Raw genomic sequence first — 23,572 nt, 5'->3', positions numbered from 1 at the left:
ATTTGTAATATTTGGAATAGCTAGATTTTCCGGTGAAAACAATTTTCCGGTGAGATTTAAGCTATTCCGGGCATCTCCATAAATTCCGGCGAAGTTGCCACGCCTTTGCTCTGCTTTTATTTGACCCTGTTTGAGTTGCGCGCACAACACACAGCTGCTACTAGTTTTCTGGTTTAACATTTCTTTCCGCAAACGTTTAATGCTTATTGTCTTTTTCTTATTTAATTATTATCTTTTTAATTAATTGATTTGTGATCACGGTGTTTCTCGCTTACTGAGTCGGTCGATTTCGTTTTGCGTGTTCACATTGTACTGCATATTCACACATTTCACTACTGCTTAGTTTTCTTTTTCTTTTGTTTTATTTTTCATTTTCTTTTGTTTTTCTTTTATTTTCTTTTTGTTATTTTAGAAAACTCAAAAACCTTTCAAAAACTCATTTGTCTAATTCGCCTAAATTAGAAATTAGGTGTTCGCGAAAATAATTTTAGTTCTTGTGGATCGAATCTTATATTACTAAAACGGGATCGTGCACTTGCGATTAAAATCATTTTTTTTTGCACATCAAGTTTTTGGCGCCGCTGCCGGGGACTAAAATTTATTTTCGCGCCTTAATTTTTAATTTTTCGGATTAGTTTTTTTTTATATTCTCTCACTTCTTTTTGTTTGAATTTTAGGAAATTGGAGGATTATGAGCTAGCTTGGGATAAGTGGAGAATATTCTTGGAGTATTGGAAGCTTGCTTGGGTAACTTGTATCTCTCTCCTATTTCAATTTTTTTATTTATTTAGAAAATCACAAAAAATCTGAAAATTGAAAAAACACAAACAAATTAAAAAATTTAAAATCCAAAAATATTAGTTAGAACTACATATGTGTCGCATCAAGTCGCATCAAGCATTTAATCACTTAGGGCACATCATTTAGATTTTAATTTTTGTTTTTAAATTTTCGTACCTATATTTGTGGTGATCGCTGGAGGACCCCAAGGTACGTTAATTTCTTTTCTTTCTCTAGATTAGGACACGTAGTTTAAGCATCCATAATTGTTTACCGTTTTTAATAATCTCGTTGTGTGGAGCATCATCTAAATAAATCTTAAGGGCATAACCCAATCACAAGATAAGGGGAGGGATTTCATCACTCTTTCCTTAGCCCACAACAACTTAATTCCGCATTTTGCATACCCTTCCTTTAATAAAATTGAATTAGACGTTAGCCCCTAGGATTTCACGCTCAATTAGGAAGGTACCTAAAGAACGAGATAATCTTTAATTATTCCGACTCTTCGGTGTCTAAGGACAAGCGAAAGCTTACCTGGCCGATTAAGGTTTGGTGTCTAAGCGCGGAGATTGGCCTCTTGGCAATGCCTGCTCCAAACTGGCCAAACCGGTCCGAATAATAATTGATTTATCGAGTTTTTGGTTGTCCTTAAAGTTAGGAGCAAGGTCTAGTTCATTTTATTAGGGAACCCTAGAGTTAGGTTTTTCTTTCGCTTTTACACCCTTTCTTTTGTGTGATTTACATTCTCGCACTTACTTGTTACGTGTTTACTATCTAGTTTATGCGAACTACTTGGGTTAGGAACGAATCGTCTAGATTAGTTAGACCGATAATCGAGATTCCTTCTTCGTCTTCTTCCGATTCCGAAACCCTAGAAGTTCCAGAACCGATAGTAAAAATGGCGTTGTCTCTTAAAGACCGTTGTTACCCATCCCGTTCCGCTCAACCATCGTGCATTACCCTTCCTCCCGTTAATGGGAATAATTTCGAGATTAAGGCACATCACATTAGCATGTTGCCTAAATTTTTAGGGAGTGATGGTGAGGATCCCTATCTTTTTATCCAAGAATTTGAGGAGGTTTGTGGTTTACAAAAACTCCAACAATTGAGTGAAGACTCCATTAGGCTTAGACTTATCAACTTTGCTTTGAAAGAAAATGCTAAAAAATGGTTGTATAGTCTACCCGTCAATTCTATTTCCACGTGGGAGGGGTTCGTTGTGGTGTTTCTAAAAAAGTATTTTCCAAATCATAAGACTACTCGAATTACAAATGAAATAAATCAATTTCATCAAAAGGAAAATGAGTCTTTTTGGATTTTCTTTGACCGCTTCAAAAATCTTCTCTCACAATGCCCCCACCACGGAATAGAAAAATGGAGACTTTGCAAGATAGTTTACGAGGCCTTAGATAGTCAAACCACCGCGTTATTAGAGTCTATGTGCCAAGGTAAATTCATGGAAAAAGATGAGGATCAAGGGTGGGAATTTTTCGAGGATTTAGCGGAAAAGACTATGATGTGGGAGTCAACTAGGGAGCCCAAAAAGTCAATTCAGTCATCTAGCGCTAGAGGCTTGCATTCGATAGGAAATAATGTGGCAACCGATGCCAAACTAGCCACCCTAACTAGGAGACTTGAAGCTTTAGAAACTAGTAAATCTCCCCCACAAATGTCGATGCTCCCTAATTACAATTTTCAAAATCCCGGAACCCAACCTTCGCACGAACTTGAACAAGTAAATGCGATGTTTCAAAATCCTAGGAATGATGCGTTTGCACCCACTTATAATCCCGGGTGGAGAAATCACCCAAATTTCTCATGGACCCAAGGTCAAATTTTTCAAAATCAAGGGCCAAATTCTTTTCCAACTCCTCAACCAAATTTTCAACAAAGGCCCAACCCAAACTCTTACCCAAATCAAGGTCCAAATTCATGTCATAACCCAATTCAAACTCCTTTGAATCCTCCCGGTTTCAATGATTCGGATAAACGCCTCAATTCCTTAGAAAAAAGTTTGGAAGCCTTAGTGAAATCGCAAACTAATTTGACCCAATCTCAACAAACTTTCATGACAACCCTAACCCAAGATAGGCAAATCTTGCATTCTAACGTGCAAGCCGTGTCTAAGTTAGAGGCCCAATTGAGTCAATTAGCTAGCGCGTTGTGTGAGCGAGAAAAGAACAAGTTGCCAAGTCAACCCGAGGTCAATCCTAAGTTTCCTCTCAATCAAAGACCTCACGAGAATGTTAATGCGATTATTTCTCTAAGGCCGGGAAACCAAGTGGATAACAAAGTTGGTGAGAACGTGAATAAAAATGAGGAGTCGATTCCTGAACCAAATCCTTCTTTGTCGAATCCTATTCCGGATAAGCCCGAATGTTCTAGAGTCCGTGAGTCTATGAGTGAACCTAGTCCTGGGCCCATTTCTCAAAAGCCCAACGAAGAAGTTTATAAGCCAAAGGTTCCTTACCCACAAAGACTCATTCGCCCTAAACAATCGGCCCAAATGGAACAAATTCTAGAGGTTTTCAAACAAGTCAAGATAAACATTCCTCTTTTAGATGCCATTCAACAAGTTCCTTCTTATGCTAAGTGTCTAAAAGATTTGTGTACCCATAAGAGAACCACCCATGTTCCTAAGAAAGCCTTTTTGACCTCACAAGTAAGCTCGATTCTCTCGAATCAAATTCCCGTGAAATATAAGGACCCCGGTTGTCCTACAATTTCTTGTGTCATAGGCAGTACTTTCGTGGATAAAGCCTTACTTGATTTAGGAGCGAGTGTGAATCTTCTTCCTTTCTCGGTCTACCAAGCCCTAGGTTTAGGGGATCTCAAGACCACCAATATGACCCTTCAACTTGCCGATCGTTCCATTAAAATGCCAAAGGGGATTATTGAGGACGTGTTGATCAAAATCGGTGACTTTATCTTTCCCGTTGACTTTGTTGTGCTCGAGACTCAACCCGTCACGAATCCTAAGAACCAAATTCCTATCATTTTAGGACGGCCTTTTCTTGCTACATCCAATGCCTTAATCAATTGTAGGAATGGTTCTATGAAGCTCACTTTTGGAAACATGACCATAGACTTAAACGTTTTCAATGTAGGAAAAGAACCAAATGAGCTTTATGAGCAACCTATAGGGGTCAATGTGGTCAACAAGTTTGTCACATGGTCTAGTTTTGAGGATAGTGAGATTGAGTCTCTTCTCAACGAGGATTTCAAAGTCAACAACGAGAACAATAGGGAGTATCATGAGTCGTTGAAAGAGTTGACCTCAGAGGAGTTGTTAGGGGAATTGAACGACATTTGTTCAAAATGGGAAACTCCACCCGAGATTGTTAGTGTGAACCCTAGGCCCGATTTTGCGAGTCATGTTGGTGAATCACCGACATTTGACTCATTGTTCCATCATTCGCATAGTGCCTTAGGAAAAGATGACAACATTTCCTACATCATTCCTAGTGATTTATCCCATGACCAAAATTGCATTGTCTCTAATTTGCTTGATAATAAAGAAGCACTAAGTTGGTTTAGGGAGAACATTTGTGATACTTGTCCTATAGAGGTAAATGATGGTCACAAGCTAGAGAAAGTTTTTGTGCCTAAAAATTTTCGCACACATTTTGACTCTTTCTCGAAGCTTCCTCCCACCTTTCCTTCCGGAATTGGTTGATTCGGTTCTTTCTTCGTGCCTTCCCTCATGAAGTTCAGGTATGGGGAAGGAAATGTGTGCGTGTGTGGGTTATGTAGTTCGTAGTTTTTAATAATATTGCATCTCCCTCATCTCCTATTCAGGTATTTCCTCTTTACTCACTCATTTCAATTCTCTCTTTTGCATACATTGAGGACAATGCATGATATAGGTATGGGGAGGGTTTTAGTGTGATTCTTAAAAAATGAAAAACCAAAAAAATGAAAAATTAGAAAAATCCAAAAATAGAGATGTTTTAGCTAAGTTGTCTTTCCCTCACTTGAACTTTAGGAGTAGTTGGTGTTTAGCATGTTTTCGAAAAGTATATATATGTAATGTCTTTTAGATAATTTGAACGTAGTTGAGTAAGGTTGTCTTTTTGAAGCTTGTATCGACCGATTTGTACTTGTAATTCCAAGATGGCACACACATTTGCACAAGACCTTTGATGGAGAGATTGTCTAGTGATATTATTCGATACCTGAGAGAGAACCCACATGTTGAAACAATGTCGAATCGAACCTTTGCGAATAAAAAAAAGAAAAAAAAAGAGATAGAAAAAAATAGAAAAAGAAAAAGAATAACTACTTCAATACCCATTGTTCTTTATAGATTAAATCTTTAGATAAATGGGCAAAAGTAGATTGGCTAGTCTCGTTTTGTGGCCTTTGTTACTCGAGCAATTAAGTCCACCGGGGGATTTCAAAACCTAGTGCCCTAAGACCGTTTGGTTTGGGAGTCACTGACCTAAAGCTCGCTACATGGGTAACACTGTTAGCCTAAGAAAACGGACAAAATAAAGTCAATGCAAAAAAAAAGAAAAAAAAAAGAAAAAAAGAAGAATAAGAGTTTGTGAAGTTTGGCTAGATATTTGTTTCGATAGAGATTGGGTCAGTTCAAAATTGGTTGAAAAAGAGAAAATGTTCTTAGACGATTAGGATCCATCAAAGGCCTTAAATTACTTACACTCCTTGGATTTCTAGTAAATTTTTTGTGTCGATTCAAGTAGATTAGAGACAACTGTATCTTGATTATTAGTAAAAGAGTCTTTGAGTCGTATTTTCTTTAAAAACGCTTTTTGTTAATACCAACGAAATTAGAGTGGAGTCGAGTAAGACACTTGCTAGAATGTCTCAAATATTTTATGGGTATATCTTCTTTAAACCCTTAGGAGACAAAACTCCTCTTGTAGAGATCGTCTACGAGTTTAACGGGTTGGTGAACCTAAAATCACCCGTCCCGCCTACGAAAAGGAGCATAGGAATCGCATCTAGTTTTCTTAGTTTATTTTCTTTTCTTTTGATTTTACTCGAGGACGAGCAAAATATAGGTATGGGGAAGTTTGATAAGTGCATATTTTTGTATATTTTAAATGCCTAATTATTGTTTGTTCTCACTTATTTATTTGTTTATTTGTCTTTTTTGTAGGAATATTGCAAATGCTTTAAGAAATAAAAGAATAAAGCAAAAAAGAGAAAAAGATGGAAGAAAAGGATCATAGGGGAATATTCTCAAGGAAGCATCTAGATGAGACACCTACACCCCCCTCTACCCTAATTTTCCCCTATAAATACACATCTCCCCATCATGTTTCAACCTACCTAGGATTTCATATTTTTAGTAGCCTCTCTTTTATGTAGTAGATCTAGTAGCAGCACTCTAAATTTGTAAACACTTTTATTATATCAATACAGTATTCATTTTTGTTCTTAAATCTTGCTCTTTACTTTTACTTCTAGGCTATGAAATCTTTCTCTAACCACATGAGACTCAAAATTACTTGTGGATTGAAAGGAGCCTAATTATATGTTTTAAGCTTGCATTTTTTAGTATTTAGATTGAGCCCCTTTTAATTCTCAATGTTATTAGTGGGTTCAATGGTTTAGTATTCTAGATTTTGATTTTAGCTTGTAGTTTGATGGGGTTTTGTTAGAGACTTGGTAGATAAGCTAGTTTTGAAGTTTTGTGTGATTTGGAGTTAGTTTGGTAAGATTTGGTGTTCTCTTTGTTCTTGATTTTGGGGCTTTTGGGTGTAAATTTTAGTTTGTGATTTCGAAATGAGGTTAGTGGGTTTTGGTTAGTTATATTTTATATAGGCTAGATTTAAAGTTTGGTATGATTTGGAGTTGTTTTGACTTGATTTGGGTCTTGTTTTGTTAAAAAAATGGGTAGTTTATGGACTATTTAGTGTAGAATTTAGTGTTGAATTTGGTTTAGAGGTTAGTGGGCTTTTATTTGTAATATTTGGAATAGCTAGATTTTCCGGTGAAAACAATTTTCCGGTGAGATTTAAGCTATTCCGGGCATCTCCATAAATTCCGGCGAAGTTGCCACGCCTTTGCTCTGCTTTTATTTGACCCTGTTTGAGTTGCGCGCACAACACACAGCTGCTACTAGTTTTCTGGTTTAACATTTCTTTCCGCAAACGTTTAATGCTTATTGTCTTTTTCTTATTTAATTATTATCTTTTTAATTAATTGATTTGTGATCACGGTGTTTCTCGCTTACTGAGTCGGTCGATTTCGTTTTGCGTGTTCACATTGTACTGCATATTCACACATTTCACTACTGCTTAGTTTTCTTTTTCTTTTGTTTTATTTTTCATTTTCTTTTGTTTTTCTTTTATTTTCTTTTTGTTATTTTAGAAAACTCAAAAACCTTTCAAAAACTCATTTGTCTAATTCGCCTAAATTAGAAATTAGGTGTTCGCGAAAATAATTTTAGTTCTTGTGGATCGAATCTTATATTACTAAAACGGGATCGTGCACTTGCGATTAAAATCATTTTTTTTTGCACATCATTGGACGAACTTAGAAATGATGCCTACGAAAACGCTAAAATTTACAAAGAGAGAACTAAGGCTTTCCATGATAAGACCATACTGAGAAAATCCTTTTCTCCCGGCCAAAAAGTTCTTCTCTACAATTCTAGGCTTCATTTGTTTCCCGGTAAGTTGCGTTCTAGATGGGATGGTCCTTACGTTGTTCAAGTTGTTTTTCCTCATGGTGCTGTTGAAATTCAGGATCCTAAAAATGGTAATGTTTTTAAAGTTAATGGTCAACGTCTTAAACCATTTTTAGAATTGCCTATTGATTCGGAGGAAGAGGTCATCCACCTCATCGACCTTTGATCATGTAAGTTGCTTCAGTAGTTAATAAAAATCTCTTTCATCTCCTATTCAGGTATTTTTCCTCTTTACTCTCTCATTTCAATTCTCTCTTTTGCATACATTGAGGACAATGCATGATTTAGGTATGGGGAGGGCTTTAGTGTAATTCTTAAAAAAATGAAAATCCCTAAAAATTAAAAAATTAGAAAATCCAAAAATAGAGATGTTTTAGCTAAGTTGTCTTTCCCTCACTCGAACTTTAGGAGTAGTTGGTGTTTAGCATGTTTTCGAAAAGTATATATATGTAGTGTCTTTTAGATAATTTGAACGTAGTTGAGTAAGGTTGTCTTTTTGAAGCTTGTATCGACCGATTTGTACTTTAAATTCCAAGATGGCACACACTTTTGCACGAGACCTTTGATGGAGAGATTGTCTAGTGATATTATTCGATACCTGAGAGAGAACCCACATGTTGAAACATGTCGAATCAAACCTTTGCGAATAAAGAAAAAAGAGAAAAAAAAAAAGAAAAAAAAAGAGATTAGAAAAAGAAAAGGAATAACTACTTCAATACCCATTGTTCTTTATAGATAAAATCTTTAGATAAATGGGCAAAAGTAGATTGGCTAGTCTCGTTTTGTGGCCTTTGTTACTCGAGTTATTAAGTCCGTCGGGGGATTTCAAAACCTAGTGCCCTAAGACCGTTTGGTTTGGGAGTCACTGACCCAAAGCTCGCTACATGGGTAACACTGTTTGCCTAAGAAAACGGACAAAATAAAGTCAATACAAAAAAAAGAGAAAAAAAGAAAAAAAAAGGAATAAGAGTTTGTGAAGTTTGGCTAGATATTTGTTTCGATAGAGATTGGGTCAGTTCAAAATTGGTTGAAAAAGAGAAAATGTTATTAGACGATTAGGATCCATCAAAGGCCTTAAATTACTTACACTCCTTGGATTTCTAGTAAATTTTGTGTCGAGTCAAGTAGATTAGAGGCAACTGTATCTTGATTATTAGTAAAAGAGTCTTTGAGTCGTATTTTCTTTAAAAACACTTTTTGTTAACACCAACGAAATTAGAGTGGAGTCGAGTGGACACTTGCTAGAATGTCTCAAAGATTTTATGGGTATATCTTCTGTAAACCCTTAGGAGACAAAACTCCTCTTGTAGAGATCATCTACGAGTTTAACGGGTTGGTGAACCTAAAATCACCCGTCACGCCTACGAAAAGGAGCCTAAGAATCGCATCTAGTTTTCTTAGTTTATTTTCTTTTCTTTTGATTTTTACTCGAGGACGAGCAAAAGATAGGTATGGGGAAGTTTGATTAGTCCATATTTTTGCATATTTAAGTGCCTATTTTTTGTTTATTTTCGTAGTATTAATCGCTTATTTATTTTATTTCAGGAAATTGTAGATAAATAAAGAAAGAGGAGAAAATGCAAGAAAAAGGGAGAAAAAGAAAAGAAAAGAAGAAAATCAAAGAGAGTTGGCAAGCAAGGGGGCACATGGATGGCTATGATTTACCCAACACACATCACACATGGATGGATTAGATGTAGCCACCCTACCCCTAAACCCTACACTTCTAGCTATAAATACCCCCACCCCCTTTACTTGTAATCATCATCTTTTTAACCTAGTCTTTTCCTAGTTGGTAGGTAGTATAGTGCTAGATCTTCTTTTGTTCTCTCATTTTCATACTACATTTGTAAACACTTTTATTTTTAATGCAAATCTTCTTTTAGCTTAATCTTGCATTGTCTCTACTCTCTTTCTACAAGAGAAATGATTCTTAGTACCACCCTATATGCTTAAGGGCTTTTGGGAAAAGAAGATCTTATGATTATAATTAGTGTAGATCTTATAGTTGTTTTAGTTAATCGTTAAAACTCTTTTAAATCCTAACACAAAAATAATTTGTGTGGGGGTTTTGAGATTTGAAAGCTACAACAAATTTATGTTAATTCGGCACTTGGTTTGTTAATCAGCAGCACCGTTTATTTTTGTTTACTCATTTACTCGATTATTGGGTGTAGTTGTTGTTTTCTTTTTCAATAACGAACCCCTGCTTTATTTCATACTAAACTCCCCATCCCCTGTTTTCCTTTTCTTAAACCATAAAACACCCACTGCTCTGTTCTTTTTTAATTATTAGAAACCCCCTCCCCTGTTCCTCCTTCGTTTTAAAACATATAACACACACTTCACTGAGTGTGCTTCTCGAGTTAACGAGTTCACTGAGTCGCACCCCTTCTTTTCTTCTTTTTCTGTTCGAATAGATTAGGCTGCGTTTCTTTGTTTTGTTCAAGCACTGAATCGTCCGAGTTTTGGTTGCTTCGTTTTTCAGCCCCATTCCCGAGTCATCAGCTGAGTTCTGGGTTGTTCTGAGATTTATTTTTCTGCCGAGTCTGCTGCGTTTTATCAGTTTTCTGAGTCGAGTTGAGTCCTGTTGATTTTACCGAGTTCCAGGTTTTGTCCTTGGGGTTTGTCTCGAGTCAATGCTGAGTTCTTGTTTTGCTGCGTATTTCATTTCTTGAGTTTGATCTGGTTTGCTGCGTGAGTTTGCTGCGTTTTTAAGTTCCAGTTTCTTTTTCATTCGAGTCCTGGCTTCTGGGTTTCGAATGCTTGTTTTGTTGAGTTTGTTTCGTGCTTTGTCTGCCGTAATTTGTTCTGTTGACCTGTTGAAATTCACTGCATTAAGTCAAGTAGTTGTTCTGTGTTTTTCTGCGTCGAGTCTCCGAGTTTTTGTTTTTGTTTGCCGAGTTCTGCTTTATTCATAGTCTGATTATCGAGTTGATTTATGTGCTCTGTTTCGAGTCCTGGGCGTGAATCACTGAGTCGAGGCCTTGTTTTCGCCAAGTTCAGTGGCTGAGTTGATTCGAGTTGATGGGTTTTGTAGTCTAATTTTGCCGATTTGTTTTGGTTATGATGAGTTCTGAATCGTGATTTGCTTGAGTTGTTGGTTAGATTTCTTCGAGTCTGATAGTTCGATTTGATGCACTGATTCACTGCTGTTGTTTTGTAGAATAAAGTTTGCCTTGGTTTATTTATTCTGGGTTTTCTCTTGACTTGCCTAGTCACCACCGAGTCAGTGTATCGTGTATTGTCTAATTGAAGCTTTTGATTTACTGCATTGCTAGCTTAGTTTTAAACAAATTCATGCCGAATGATTCTTAATTGATTTATCTTTTAATTCTCGAATTTGTTAATTTAAGTTTTGCATTTTTTCTTTCTTTTATCATGAAAATTAATTTTTAAAACAAACCCTTTTCACCACTTAATTGTTCTAATCTGCCTAGATTTTAATTAAAGGATTGCGAAAATTAATTTTTAATCTCTGTGGACGAATCATAAATACTAAAACGAAGATCGTGCGCTTGCGATTTTAAAATCATATTTTCTAGCACATCACAAAGATGCAAGTCTTTGGCAAAAGGCAATGGATTCTGAGATGGAATCAATGTATTCTAATCAGGTCTGGGAGCTCGTGGAACCACCCAAAGGTGTAAAACCTATTGGATGTAAGTGGATCTACAAGAAAAAGAGGGGATCAGACAAAAAGGTGAAAGCCTGGAAAGCAAGACTTGTTGCGAAAGGGTATACTCAGAAAGTAGGTATCGATTATGAGGAAAGTACCTTTTCGCCAGTAGTCATGCTTAAGTCAATCCGTATTCTTTTATCTATAGCAGCTCATCTCGATTATGAGATTTGGCAAATGGATGTCAAGACAGCTTTCCTTAATGGAAATCTTGAGGAAACCATCTATATGCAGCAACCAGAGGGATTCATTAAAGAAGGCCAAGAGCATCTTGTTTGTAAGCTGAAGAGGTCTATTTATGGACTTAAACAAGCTTCTAGGTATTGGAACATTCGCTTTGATCAGGCAGTCCAGTCATATGGATTTGATCAATGTCCAAGCGAAGCATGCGTGTATAAGAGATGTGAGGGAAATGCAGTGGTTTTTCTAGTGCTTTATGTTGATGACATTTTACTCATTGGAAACAATGTTAAGATGTTGTCTTCAACAAAGGCATGGTTGTTCAAACAATTTGAAATGAAGGACTTAGGTGAAGCAGCATACATCCTTGGGATCAAACTTATAAGGGATCGCAAGAAAAGGATGTTGGCTTTATCTCAGGAGCCCTACATAGATGACGTATTAGCTCGTTTTAACATGCAGGACTCCAAGAAGGGTAATTTACCCTTCAGACATGGAGTTACTCTATCAAAGAGGCAGTGTCCTTCGACACCTAAGGAGATAGAGAACATGAAGGCAGTTCCTTATGCTTCGGCATGTGGGAGCCTAATGTATGCAATGTTATGTACGAGGCCTGATATCTGTTTTGCCGTGGGCATGGTTAGCAGATACCAGTCGAACCCAGGACAAGAACATTGGAGTGCTGTAAAAGCAATACTCAAGTACCTGCGAAGGACTAAGGAGTATATGCTGGTTTACAAGTCTTCTGATTTATTGCCTCTGGGATATACCGATTTGGATTTCCAGACGGATAAGGATAAGAGAAAGTCCACCTCGGGATGTGTTTTTACTTTGGGTGGTGGAGCCGTAATATGGAGGAGTGTGAAGCAGAAATGCATCGCGGACTCAACCATGGAAGCCGAATATGTGGCAGCCTCGGAGGCAGCCAAAGAGGCTATATGGTTCCGAAACTTCCTGCTGGATTTGGGTGTGGTTCCTAATCTGCCACAGCAAGTCACGATTTATTGTGATAACACTGGTGCTGTGGCGAATACCAAGGAACCGCGGGCCCATAAGGCAGCGAAACACATAGAGCGTAAGTATCACCTCATACGACAGTTCGTTAAGCGAGGAGATATCATTGTGGCTGACATAGCATCGAAGGATAACCGGGCAGATCCTTTCACGAAGAGCTTACCAGCTAAGGCTTTTCAGGAGCACGTGGAAGCGATAGGAGTCAGATACTTGGTCATATAGTTATTATAGTTGGTAGTGGATTGCTTGTAATAGACACTGATATACTTAAAGAATATCTTGAGTATAAGTGGGAGATTGTTAGGGTTATACTAAAATATTCGTTTGAAGTATATAACAATTATTTGAGAATCTTGAATGCATGTTTTCACATTGTCTGTATATTATATATTGTAGACAATCTAGTATCAAATGGGATAGCAGAAGATTAGATTGTCAGACTCCTTATATAATATAATAAAGGTTCACAGTCGAGGTGGTGTTAGACAAACCACTGGAACGGCTGAAGTATTATTTGGAAATAGTTTGTCTTGACTATTGAATAATAATTATATACTTTGTGTATATTGAACGGGATCAAAATAGTAGAATAATTGTTTCTTTAATTCTGACAATAAAGAACTAAGATTCTATGATGTTATTAATGCTTAAGTTCTTAATCCGGATATAGTGATTGACACTTGTATTTAATGCACATGCCTTGCCTCATAAATTAAGTAATTTATTTTAAATTACGAATTTATGTATTGGGCAATGACATTATATGCAGAGTGGGATATTGACTATAGAAGGAAACCGTGTCCGAAAAATATATTCGGGTGATGATGTCCTCTTGAAAGCTCATAAAGATAATTATGCTTTAGTCCTGCAGGCAGATTTGTTCTTGCATAATTATAAGGTTGAGTGGATGATCAAGGATAAAAGATATTGATTAAATTAATTGTCAGAAATTAATTTAATTAATGGACATGCGATATCTTAAACATGGGGAATTTATAAGCAATTAATATGGGAGCCAAATTAAATAATTAATTTACGGAATTAGGAAAGGTAGTGCAAATATTAGTTCTTTAGTGGATAGAATTAATATTTAATGACGTTGGGCCTGGCCCGGAATGTCATTGGAAGGCCTGACCTAATGATCCATGATCCCTGCTGTAGCCTATATATATTCTCGTTCTCCTAAAGCTGAAAGACACACCAAAAACGAATTAATCCTAGAGTCAGAGAGAGGCAGACGTTTTTCTCAAGGAGACAGCTAGGGTTTTGGGTTTTCGGAGCTTTAAGGAGAGGCACACCTTGGGAGATCGAAGGCCACACTTCGTCCAAGGAGAATCAAGGAATACAGTAGAAGACGTGGATTTGAATCGCTTGCGCCGTAGCGATTAAGGTTAATATTCTGTTCGAACTTTTAATTAGTATCATAAAACGCAGGACCAAGGTCCGATTGATCCTACAAGATCAGTAGGTCTAAAAGCTCTGGAGATTAGACCTATAAAGTATCCCCAAATTTAAATTGCATAAACCTAAAAAGTAGATGCTCCTTTTCGTATGATTTTAATCTATTAAGTGAATATTAACCTAAAAAGCAGACCTATATTAAGTGAATTTTAATCTATTAACCTAAAAAGCGAACCTATAAAAATGCATGTTTATTGTCCGAATATTTTTTGTAGGCCAATGATGAACCAGTGCTATCGTTAAAGGAGAAGCTAAAAAATATTAAAGAAGGTCCAGGCTCAATGGCTGCTTACTTGGAGATGAGGGAACGCGAAATTCAAAAAGAGATCCCACAGGCAGAGTCTGAAATGCCAGATTTGCAGTCACAGCCTGGTAAGCATATTTTATTGTGTATGGTACAATTAATTGTATATGTCCACTTCATCATTCTTGCTAATGTAATTAATAATTTTATTTGCTAGATACACCGGCTGCTGAAATACCAAAAAAAAAGAGAGGGAAGACTAGAATGGGATATGTGCATAATAGTAATGATAAGAAAATTATCACCTTAAATGAATTGTCGCAACCTGTATCGGATAACAGCAAGTTGCTCTCTGAATTTAGCAACTTTTTAGGGACAACTGTTAGGCAGTTTGTGTCCCTTACTTGTGTTAGTTGGCACGAGGTTCCAGAGAAAGACCTATTGTGGGAGTATGTCAAGGTGAAACAAATTTCCTATTTTTGGTCTATTTGGTCCATTTGTTCTTTTTTATTCAATATAATCTTGTTTATGGACTTTGTTCTTTTCAGGAAAAGTATATCATTCCGGAAGAAGCTAAACCATGAGTTTTGAAAACGATGAATGATCAGTTTAGGAGCTACAAAAGTCGGATTAAGAGAGATTACTACTACCCTTATCCTACGGATGAGGAGAGATTGGAGAACAGGCCAAAGGAGGTCCCCCTTGCAGACTAGAAATTACTTTTGAAGTATTGGGCTGACGGAAAAACTAAGGTAATTATTTTAAATTTACTGGTCCATTGTGCTATGAAATATAGGTCCCCCTTGTGTTATAGATGGTTTATTATGATGTTTCCCTTTAATATAGAGAACTGCAGCAAAGAACATAGTAGCACGCCAAAAGATAATAGAGACACACACAACTGGGCCGACAAGTTTTGCCCAAATTACCAACAAGCTGGTAACACATATTTCAAATTATTTTCTGTCAATATTGCATATTTATAGTTCCGATTTTTATAGTACCGTGATTAATTAATTGACTTGTATTTTATATAAAACTCAGCGACTTAAGAAACTTGAAGAAGAAAAATTGCGTGATGCTGATGTTGGTTGTGAAGGGAAATCAGTACATATCTCTGATGCAGATATATACTTGGAGACTCGAAAGAGAGATTCCAAACGTGAGTACAAATTACCTAAGAAGGTGCTTGAAAAGGTCACCGAAAAAATAGTAAGTATCTAGGTCCATAAAGTTTCCAGTACATTTTCCTATGTTAGTTATATTGTGGTATTTGGTATTTGTATTTAAATCAAATGGTATGTCCTTTCTCAGGATGATGTTAAAAAGGCCTTGGCAACTGAAGGTGAGGAGGCTGCTAATAAATTGGTTTATGGTGAAAAAGAACACAGCCCCTCCTACCTGATTGGGAGGCTGATTCAAAAGAAGGAACCAAAGTCTAAGGCATCAGCAGCTCCAGCTCAACCTCCAGATGAGTACGTGAACCAACTAACTGCTAAAATCAAGGCACAACTGCAGCAAGAGATGGAGGAGAAATTTGACCAGAAACTCCAAGACATGATGAAATTATTGGCTGAGAAGAATCCAAGCTTAAACATTAATGTCAGCACTGAAGACCCTCAAAAATCAGATGAAATGCCAAATGGAGATGACAACATCGTCACTCCTTGACTGATCCCTATGGCTATTAGTTTTTAATCTATTTTGAATTGTGAATGTAGCTAGTAATCCCTATGCGTACTTAGCTTTAGTTTGTTGGTTGGTACTTTGTGTTGGTTGTGGATTGGTTTAAACTTTATTTTGGGTATTCTCCTAGTACATTAGGATGGCTTTGCTTTGAACAGCATAAGTACGTTATTTTTGGATGGTTTTATGTATTGGGATGCTTGACAGGTTTAAAGGGAAAACATTATTTTCAGTACCCATATTTTGCATTTTTTCAATTTGAAGTGTTGGTAATGTGCCTGCAAATGTAGCCATTGACAATAAAGTGTTAAAGTGTATATGTTGGCAAAAGAATACAAGTGTGTAACCAATAATATATGTATTTCAGAATAAGTGTAGGCATAGTGTTCAAGATGTAGCTAAAAAAATAGTGTTCCATGTATAACTCAGTGTAGCAATAGTAATAAATAGGTGTTGGCATAGGCTTACAACTCAGTGTAGCAATAGTAATAAATAGGTGTTGGCATAGGCTTACAACAACACTGTAACTAGTGTAACTATAAAGAAACTTGTGTTGGCATAGGTCTATAACAACAACAAAAACGATGTAGCTGCAGACCTCATGGTGTTGGCATAGAGGGTCTTCACCAACACTTTATTGGGTGTAGCTATAAACTAGAAAAAGTGTTACCTCAGACCCCCATGGTAGCGGCGATTTTTGTAACACCGTCAAATTTGACAGAAGTGTAACCATAGCCTATTTTTTGGCTTTTAGCAACAGTTTTTTGGCTTTTGAGCACATTTTTTCAGGTGTTGCTGAAAGCCATGTATGGTGTAAATTAGGGGATTCTTGGGTTTAACCGGCTATTACAGGCGGTTCATTAAGGGGTACAGTGAAATTAGTAGACCTTTAACCAACCTACTCCAAAAAGGTGGATTCAGTTGGTCCAACGAAGCTACCTTAGCCTTTCAAACACTCAAGAATCGCATGGTTTCAGCCCCCGTTTTAGCACTCCCAAATTATACCATACCCTTTACTATTGAGACTGATGCAAGTGGCCTAGGTATAGGGGCAGTTTTGATGCAGAGAGGAAAACCATTAGCCTTCTTAAGCAAAGGGTTGGCTAAGAAACATCAAGGTCTATCGACATATTAAAAAGAATTACTTGCAATTGTGCTTGCCACTCAGAAGTGGTATACTTACCTACAGGGGCATCATTTTGTTATCAAAACCGACCACCAAAGCTTAAAATATTTGTTGGAACAACGATTGTCCACATTATTACAGCAGAAGTGGCTAGCCAAGTTGATGGGGTTGGATTATGAAATTTCTTATAAGAAAGGGGCTTAAAATACAGTAGCAGATGCATTGTCACGTCTGCCTACAGAATCAAAAGAAGGGGAATTAAGGGCTATCACTGCTGTCCAGCCAGGTTGGTTGACTGATTTAATTACCAGTTATTCAGATGATGCTGAGGCTAAGCGAATAATAGAGGGAATAGCTACCAAAGAAGCAGCATATCTCCATTTCCAGTTTCATAAAGGGCTGATCAAGATAGGTAACAGGATTTATGTTGGTAGCACGGGGAATGTTAGACAGCAAATCCTCTGGGAATCACATGATGGTCCGACGGGAGGCCATTCAGGACAGGAGGCCACACTCAAAAATATAAGTCAGTTCTTTTATTGGCCTGCAATGAAGCATGAGGTGACTAAATATGTGCAAGAATGTGACATGTGTCAAAGGGTGAAAACTGGTAACAATTTCCGACAGGTCTCTTACAGCCTCTCCCAATTCCAGATCATATTTGGAAGGACATCTCCATGGATTTCATTGAAGGTCTTCCTCAATCTGGTAACAAGAACTGCATTATGGTAATAGTGGATAGATTTACCAAGGTGGGCCATTTTATAGCATTGTCACATCCATTTACCGGGACTGTAGTGGCCCAAATATTTCTGGACAATGTCTATAAACTACATGGACTGCCGTGTTCGATTGTTTCTGATAGGGACAAACTCTTTACGAGTCAATTCTGGAAAGAGTTTTTCAAGGCAGTTGCAACCAAGCTTAACATGAGTACTTCTTACCACCCCCAAAGCGATGGTCAGACAGAACGCTTGAACAGATGTTTGGAGCATTTTCTAAGAGCTATGGATAGTCAGCGTCCTCATAAATGGGCGAATTGGCTTGCACTAGCAGAATGGTGGTATAACAGTACATATAACAGTGCAATTAAGATGACCCCATTTGAAGCTTTATATGGAGTCAAACCAAGGCAGATGTGTTTAGATGCTGCATCCAGGTCTTCTGTTGCCTCAGTAGAGGAATTTCAGGTTCAAAGAGAGGCTATGAAACATCTTTTGAAGGAAGCTATGCGAGCTGCGCAGAGCAAGTACAAACAGTACGCTGATAAGAAGAGAACAGAGGCGACTCTGGCAATTGGAGATTGGGTATTCTTGCGTCTCCAGCCCTACAAGCAGCTATCTGTAGCTGTTCGAAAGTATCTCAAATTGTCCCACAAGTACTTTGGTCCATACCAAGTGATAGAACGGATTGGTGCTGTCGCTTACAAGCTGCAACTTCCACCTGACAGTAATATTCATCCAGTATTCCACATCAGTCTGCTCAAGAAAAAGGTGGGTTTGAAATACTCAGTTTCATCCGTTCTACCCATGTTAGGAAAGGAAGGACAGTTTCTAGTGTTTCTAGTGAAAGTGCTTCAGAGAAGGATGGTGAAGAAGAATAATGCTGTAGTGGCTCAATGGTTGATTCAGTGGTCCAATACAATTCTAGAAGATGCAAGCTGGGAGGATGCCACTACCATTCAGGATCAATGTCCAGAGTTCAATCCTTGAGGACAAGGATTTTCCAAGGGGAGTATTTGTAACCAGCCTTATATAATATTAAGCAAGGAAGAAACGCTGTCGTTTGAGTCTCAGCTATTAGTCTTTTGTTTTAATAAAAACATTGTCGTAGTCGTACTAGTATTAGTATGGGTTTCCGTGCTATAACGGCCTGCCAAGTCAGCCAATTAGATAGGGACAGGTTGTTAGGGTTATACTAAAATATTCGTTTGAAGTATATAACAATTATTTGAGAATCTTGAATGCATGTTTTCACATTGTCTGTATATTATATATTGTAGACAATCTAGTATCAAATGGGATAGCAGAAGATTAGATTGTCAGACTCCTTATATAATATAATAAAGGTTCACAGTCGAGGTGGTGTTAGACAAACCACTGGAACGGCTGAAGTATTATCTGGAAATAGTTTATCTTGACTATTGAATAATACTTATATACTTTGTGTATATTGAACGGGATCAAAATAGTAGAATAATTGTTTCTTTAATTCTGACAATAAAGAACTAAGATTCTATGATGTTATTAATGCTTAAGTTCTTAATCCGGATATAGTGATTGACACTTGTATTTAATGCACATGCCTTGACTCATAAATTAAGTAATTTATTTTAAATTACGAATTTATGTATTGGGCAATGACATTATATACAGAGTGGGATATTGACTATAGAAGGAAACCGTGTCCGAAAAATATATTCGGGTGATGATGTCCTCTTGAAAGCTCATAAAGATAATTATGCTTTAGTCCTGCAGGCAGATTTGTTCTTGCATAATTATAAGGTTGAGTGGATGATCAAGGATAAAAGATATTGATTAAATTAATTGTCAGAAATTAATTTAATTAATGGACATGCGATATCTTAAACATGGGGAATTTATAAGCAATTAATATGGGAGCCGAATTAAATAATTAATTTACGGAATTAGGAAAGGTAGTGCAAATATTAGTTCTTTAGTGGATAGAATTAATATTTAATGACATTGGGCCTGGCCCGGAATGTCATTGGAAGGCCTGACCTAATGATCCATGATCCCTGCTGTAGCCTATATATATATTCTCGTTCTCCTAAAGCTGAAAGACACACCAAAAACGAATTAATCCTAGAGTCAGAGAGAGGCAGACGTTTTTCTCAAGGAGACAGCTAGGGTTTTGGGTTTTCGGAGCTTTAAGGAGAGGCACACCTTGGGAGATCGAAGGCCACACTTCGTCCAAGGAGAATCAAGGAATACAGTAGAAGACGTGGATTTGAATCGCTTGCGCCGTAGCGATTAAGGTTAATATTCTGTTCGAACTTTTAATTAATATCATAAAACGCAGGGCCAAGGTCCGATTGTTCCTACACAGGTGTCCAAGAGTGGGGATAAAAGCAAATGGAGTCTAGTGGAGAGAGCATGCTGGATGAATTGTTTGTTTTCATTTCTTGTCTTTCTTGTTTTTGTCTCTGTAACCAGTACCGTTATGGCTTTAATGAATACAGTCTCCCTTTGATTTCAATTTCAGTATCCTTGTTCTATTTAGATTTACATTAAAATAGCTTCAAGGTTACAGTAATATTCAATTTTACAATGTCCGAACCAACACACTGATGGGTAGCGGTCCACAACAATCGATTGTCGTGGAGGAGTCAAGTAACACTCAGTTTCTGGGTCGTGATTATATTAAAATTTTAATATGTCCAGCGATTTTTTAGCGGTGGACGGAAATCTCCGTCCAGCGCTAAAAAAGCGCTGGACATATTAAAATTTTAATATGATCCTGGCCGCTAGATATACATCCAACAGCCCAGAAACTGTGAGTTTTTTAACCAGTCCCTGTCATACGACTGCTAGAGACCTGGACCCCACACTGATTACTGACTAGACATACTACTTATTTTCTCCTTTATTTTACATTTTATTATATTTGAATACTAACCAACGTGACCTGAAAAAGTACTTGATAATTTAGAGTCGATACATTTTTTTATAATTAGAAATAAGTTAAGAGTTAATTTATTTTTATTTTTTTAATAACTTCCTAATTTATTTAAGTTTTGTTTGGTCTAACCTTGTGAGAATTTTATTTTTGTCTTGATTTTTTTTATTATATATAATATTTGAGATTACATATCTGCATGATCTTTATGATGTTGATTATGATGATTTATTTATGGTTGATTGTTCAAAACAATGATGATAGTATTACAACATGTATATAATCCCTTGATTGCATGTCCAGAAGGAAGGATCAACAGCGATTGATTACGTACGTGCTTATTCAATTTCGATTATATATGTAGATGTCGTATGACTTTTCGTTATTAAATTATTATTATTTTTTTGAAATAAGAGAAATAAATTAAAAGTTATGGTGGTTCTTAAATAGACAAAAGAGAAAAACTTTTAAATATTTTTTGGAGGACCAAAAATAACTTGAAACTTTTATGATCGTATTTATATATACTTTGATTTAAAAACTCATATCAGAAATTTCTTAGACATGCTCCATAACAATAAGATCAAGAGATACCTTGTACGATGTTCTGAGTTAAAATTTAGGGTATTTAATCAAAAAATTTAATCAAATATAACATATAATGATCAAATTTTGATACTTTTACTATTTTGGTACTTCTGATGTTGTACCGAAATGTAGTTGCATATGAACACGGGGTACAAGAGAATTCTTTTAGCATTTTTTTATAAGCATTAATTTTATATTAGAATCTCGGATATCTTACAAACGTGAGCATGTCACTAGGACGTTACAAAAAGGCACTACAACAAAACTGGCATCAGACAACGGTTTTTGCCCGTTGTCTGATGCCAAAGAAAACCGTGGTCTATTGAGGTGCCGTCTGATACGCACCTCAGACAACGGTACCGACCGTTGTGTGAGAAAAAGAAGCACAACTGTTTATATTTTAGGGCGTGTTGTGCCAGACCAGGAAACAACAACATGTTTGTTTAAGAAAGTGTTGTTATAAGGGTTTCACAACAATAGTCTTATTTTGGATTTGTGTTGTTAGTAGCAATACAGACAACAGTTTATGTAGTTAGATACCCTTGTTGATAAGAGTATCCGACAAGCGTATTTGTATAACAAAAGCTCATTTTTTTAGTATGTTGTACATCGGGTTTATATTACAGATACACTTGTGTAAAACCCCTTATAACAATAGTTTACAAACTGAAACTATTGTGTGACAGCTCTTATACAACGGTTTTTGTCACAAATGCTTGAATAACATGGATTTAGACAATGGTTTATTACTACTATTACTTATTTGTATATGTCTTAGACAACATTTTATTATAACTAATTTCTTATTTGTATATGTCTTAGACGAGGGTTTTATGTTTAAATAATGTTGTTTATAAGATATCCGACAAGTGTGTTTGTGTTATAGAGGCTGGTGGTTAAGTACCTCGCACAAGGGGCTTAGAAAATTGATACACTTGTGTAAAACTCCTTATAACAATAGTTTACAAACTGAAACTATTGTGTGACAGCTCTTAAACAACGGTTTTTGTCACAAATGCTCGAATAACATGGATTTAGACAATGGTTTATTACTACTATTACTTATTGGTATATGTCTTAGACAACATTTTTATTTTTATATTTTGTTGTTTGTAGGTCTTGAGACAACAGTTTTCTTCATCCATTTTGTTGTCTTTTAAATGTTTGGACAAGTCTTTATGTTTCAATATACTCTTGTAACTCGTTTGTTTGGACAATGGTTTAATAACAAGGAGTGTTGTTTGAGTTATGTCACACAATACTTATTATCAGAGTGGCCATTGTATTATGTATCTTGTAACAATGGCCCTCTAAATGTCCCATTAGCTAAAATTATAACACACAATGGTTTTAGATGATATAAATAAAATAGGCTGGACAATATAATTAACAATGCCAAACATTGGTAAACAATAGTGTTCATTACCAACATTAAAACCAACCAAGTACAAACCAAAATACAAACCAATAACCACCAATATATATATCCACCAACTAAATATCCACCAACTAGTTATATTCACCAACTACTATTCACCTTTCAACCAACAAAATCCACCAAAAACCCAACCAATAAACTCTTTAACCATTCCTGGACAGTGTTAATATATTTTTGGATGCACATATCCAAAATGAGAGACAAGTCTAAATCCATGCAACAAAAACAACGAATAATTCAACGACAACTTCCAATATATATATATATATATATATATATATATGTGTGTGTGTGTGTGCATCCTAAAATAAACCAGTCAAGTACGCGGCCTAAATAGCATGCTGCCTCATGAAGTACTTCGCCCACGTACACTTGATTTCATTGAGGTCATCGGCATCACAAACAACATTGGTCCTTCGCGCCCACTGAAATAAGGAAAATTGTTAGTGCAGGTGCAAAATGATAAATGGTCACATGAAATTCAGCACAAAACTGGAAACTGTACATTTTATACCTTTGTTGCAAACTTAAGTTCCTTGTCGAGACATATTTCTTTCATATAATGCATTAGAAAGAGACCACAATCAGTGGTCCCAGTCTGGACAGGAACTCCCTGAAAAAAAAGGATCACGTAAAATGCTACACTCGTAAAATTTCCAGAACTCAATAAGACTTGAAGTATGAAGATATTTATACCGCTAAATTCTCCCAGTTTATTTTCTTCTTGAGAATTATCTTCTCCTCCTCCCTGTAAATTTTGATGCCACTACAACAAAATATAATAAAGGAGCATAAACACATTTCTCCTTAATTGATTAAAAAATGAACACAGAATGTATAGGTAACTCACTTGTTAACCACTTCGATCCATTCTTCATTTGCGATGCGCCGCTTTAACGGGTCCATGTGGTAAACCAGTTGTGCTTTTGGATTAACCACAATAAGTGCCCAGTGGTTCCTACAAGTCAAAACCAAGTCATTCTTCAACTTGAACATATCCAAAAATAAGACATTCAAATATATATATATATATATATATATATATATATATATTCATCTATTTATTTATTTATTTA

The sequence above is a fragment of the Daucus carota genome, chromosome 9 (assembly GCF_001625215.2).
Source record: "Daucus carota subsp. sativus chromosome 9, DH1 v3.0, whole genome shotgun sequence".
NCBI lineage: Eukaryota > Viridiplantae > Streptophyta > Magnoliopsida > Apiales > Apiaceae > Daucus > Daucus carota.
This window is presented reverse-complemented; position numbering follows the sequence as displayed.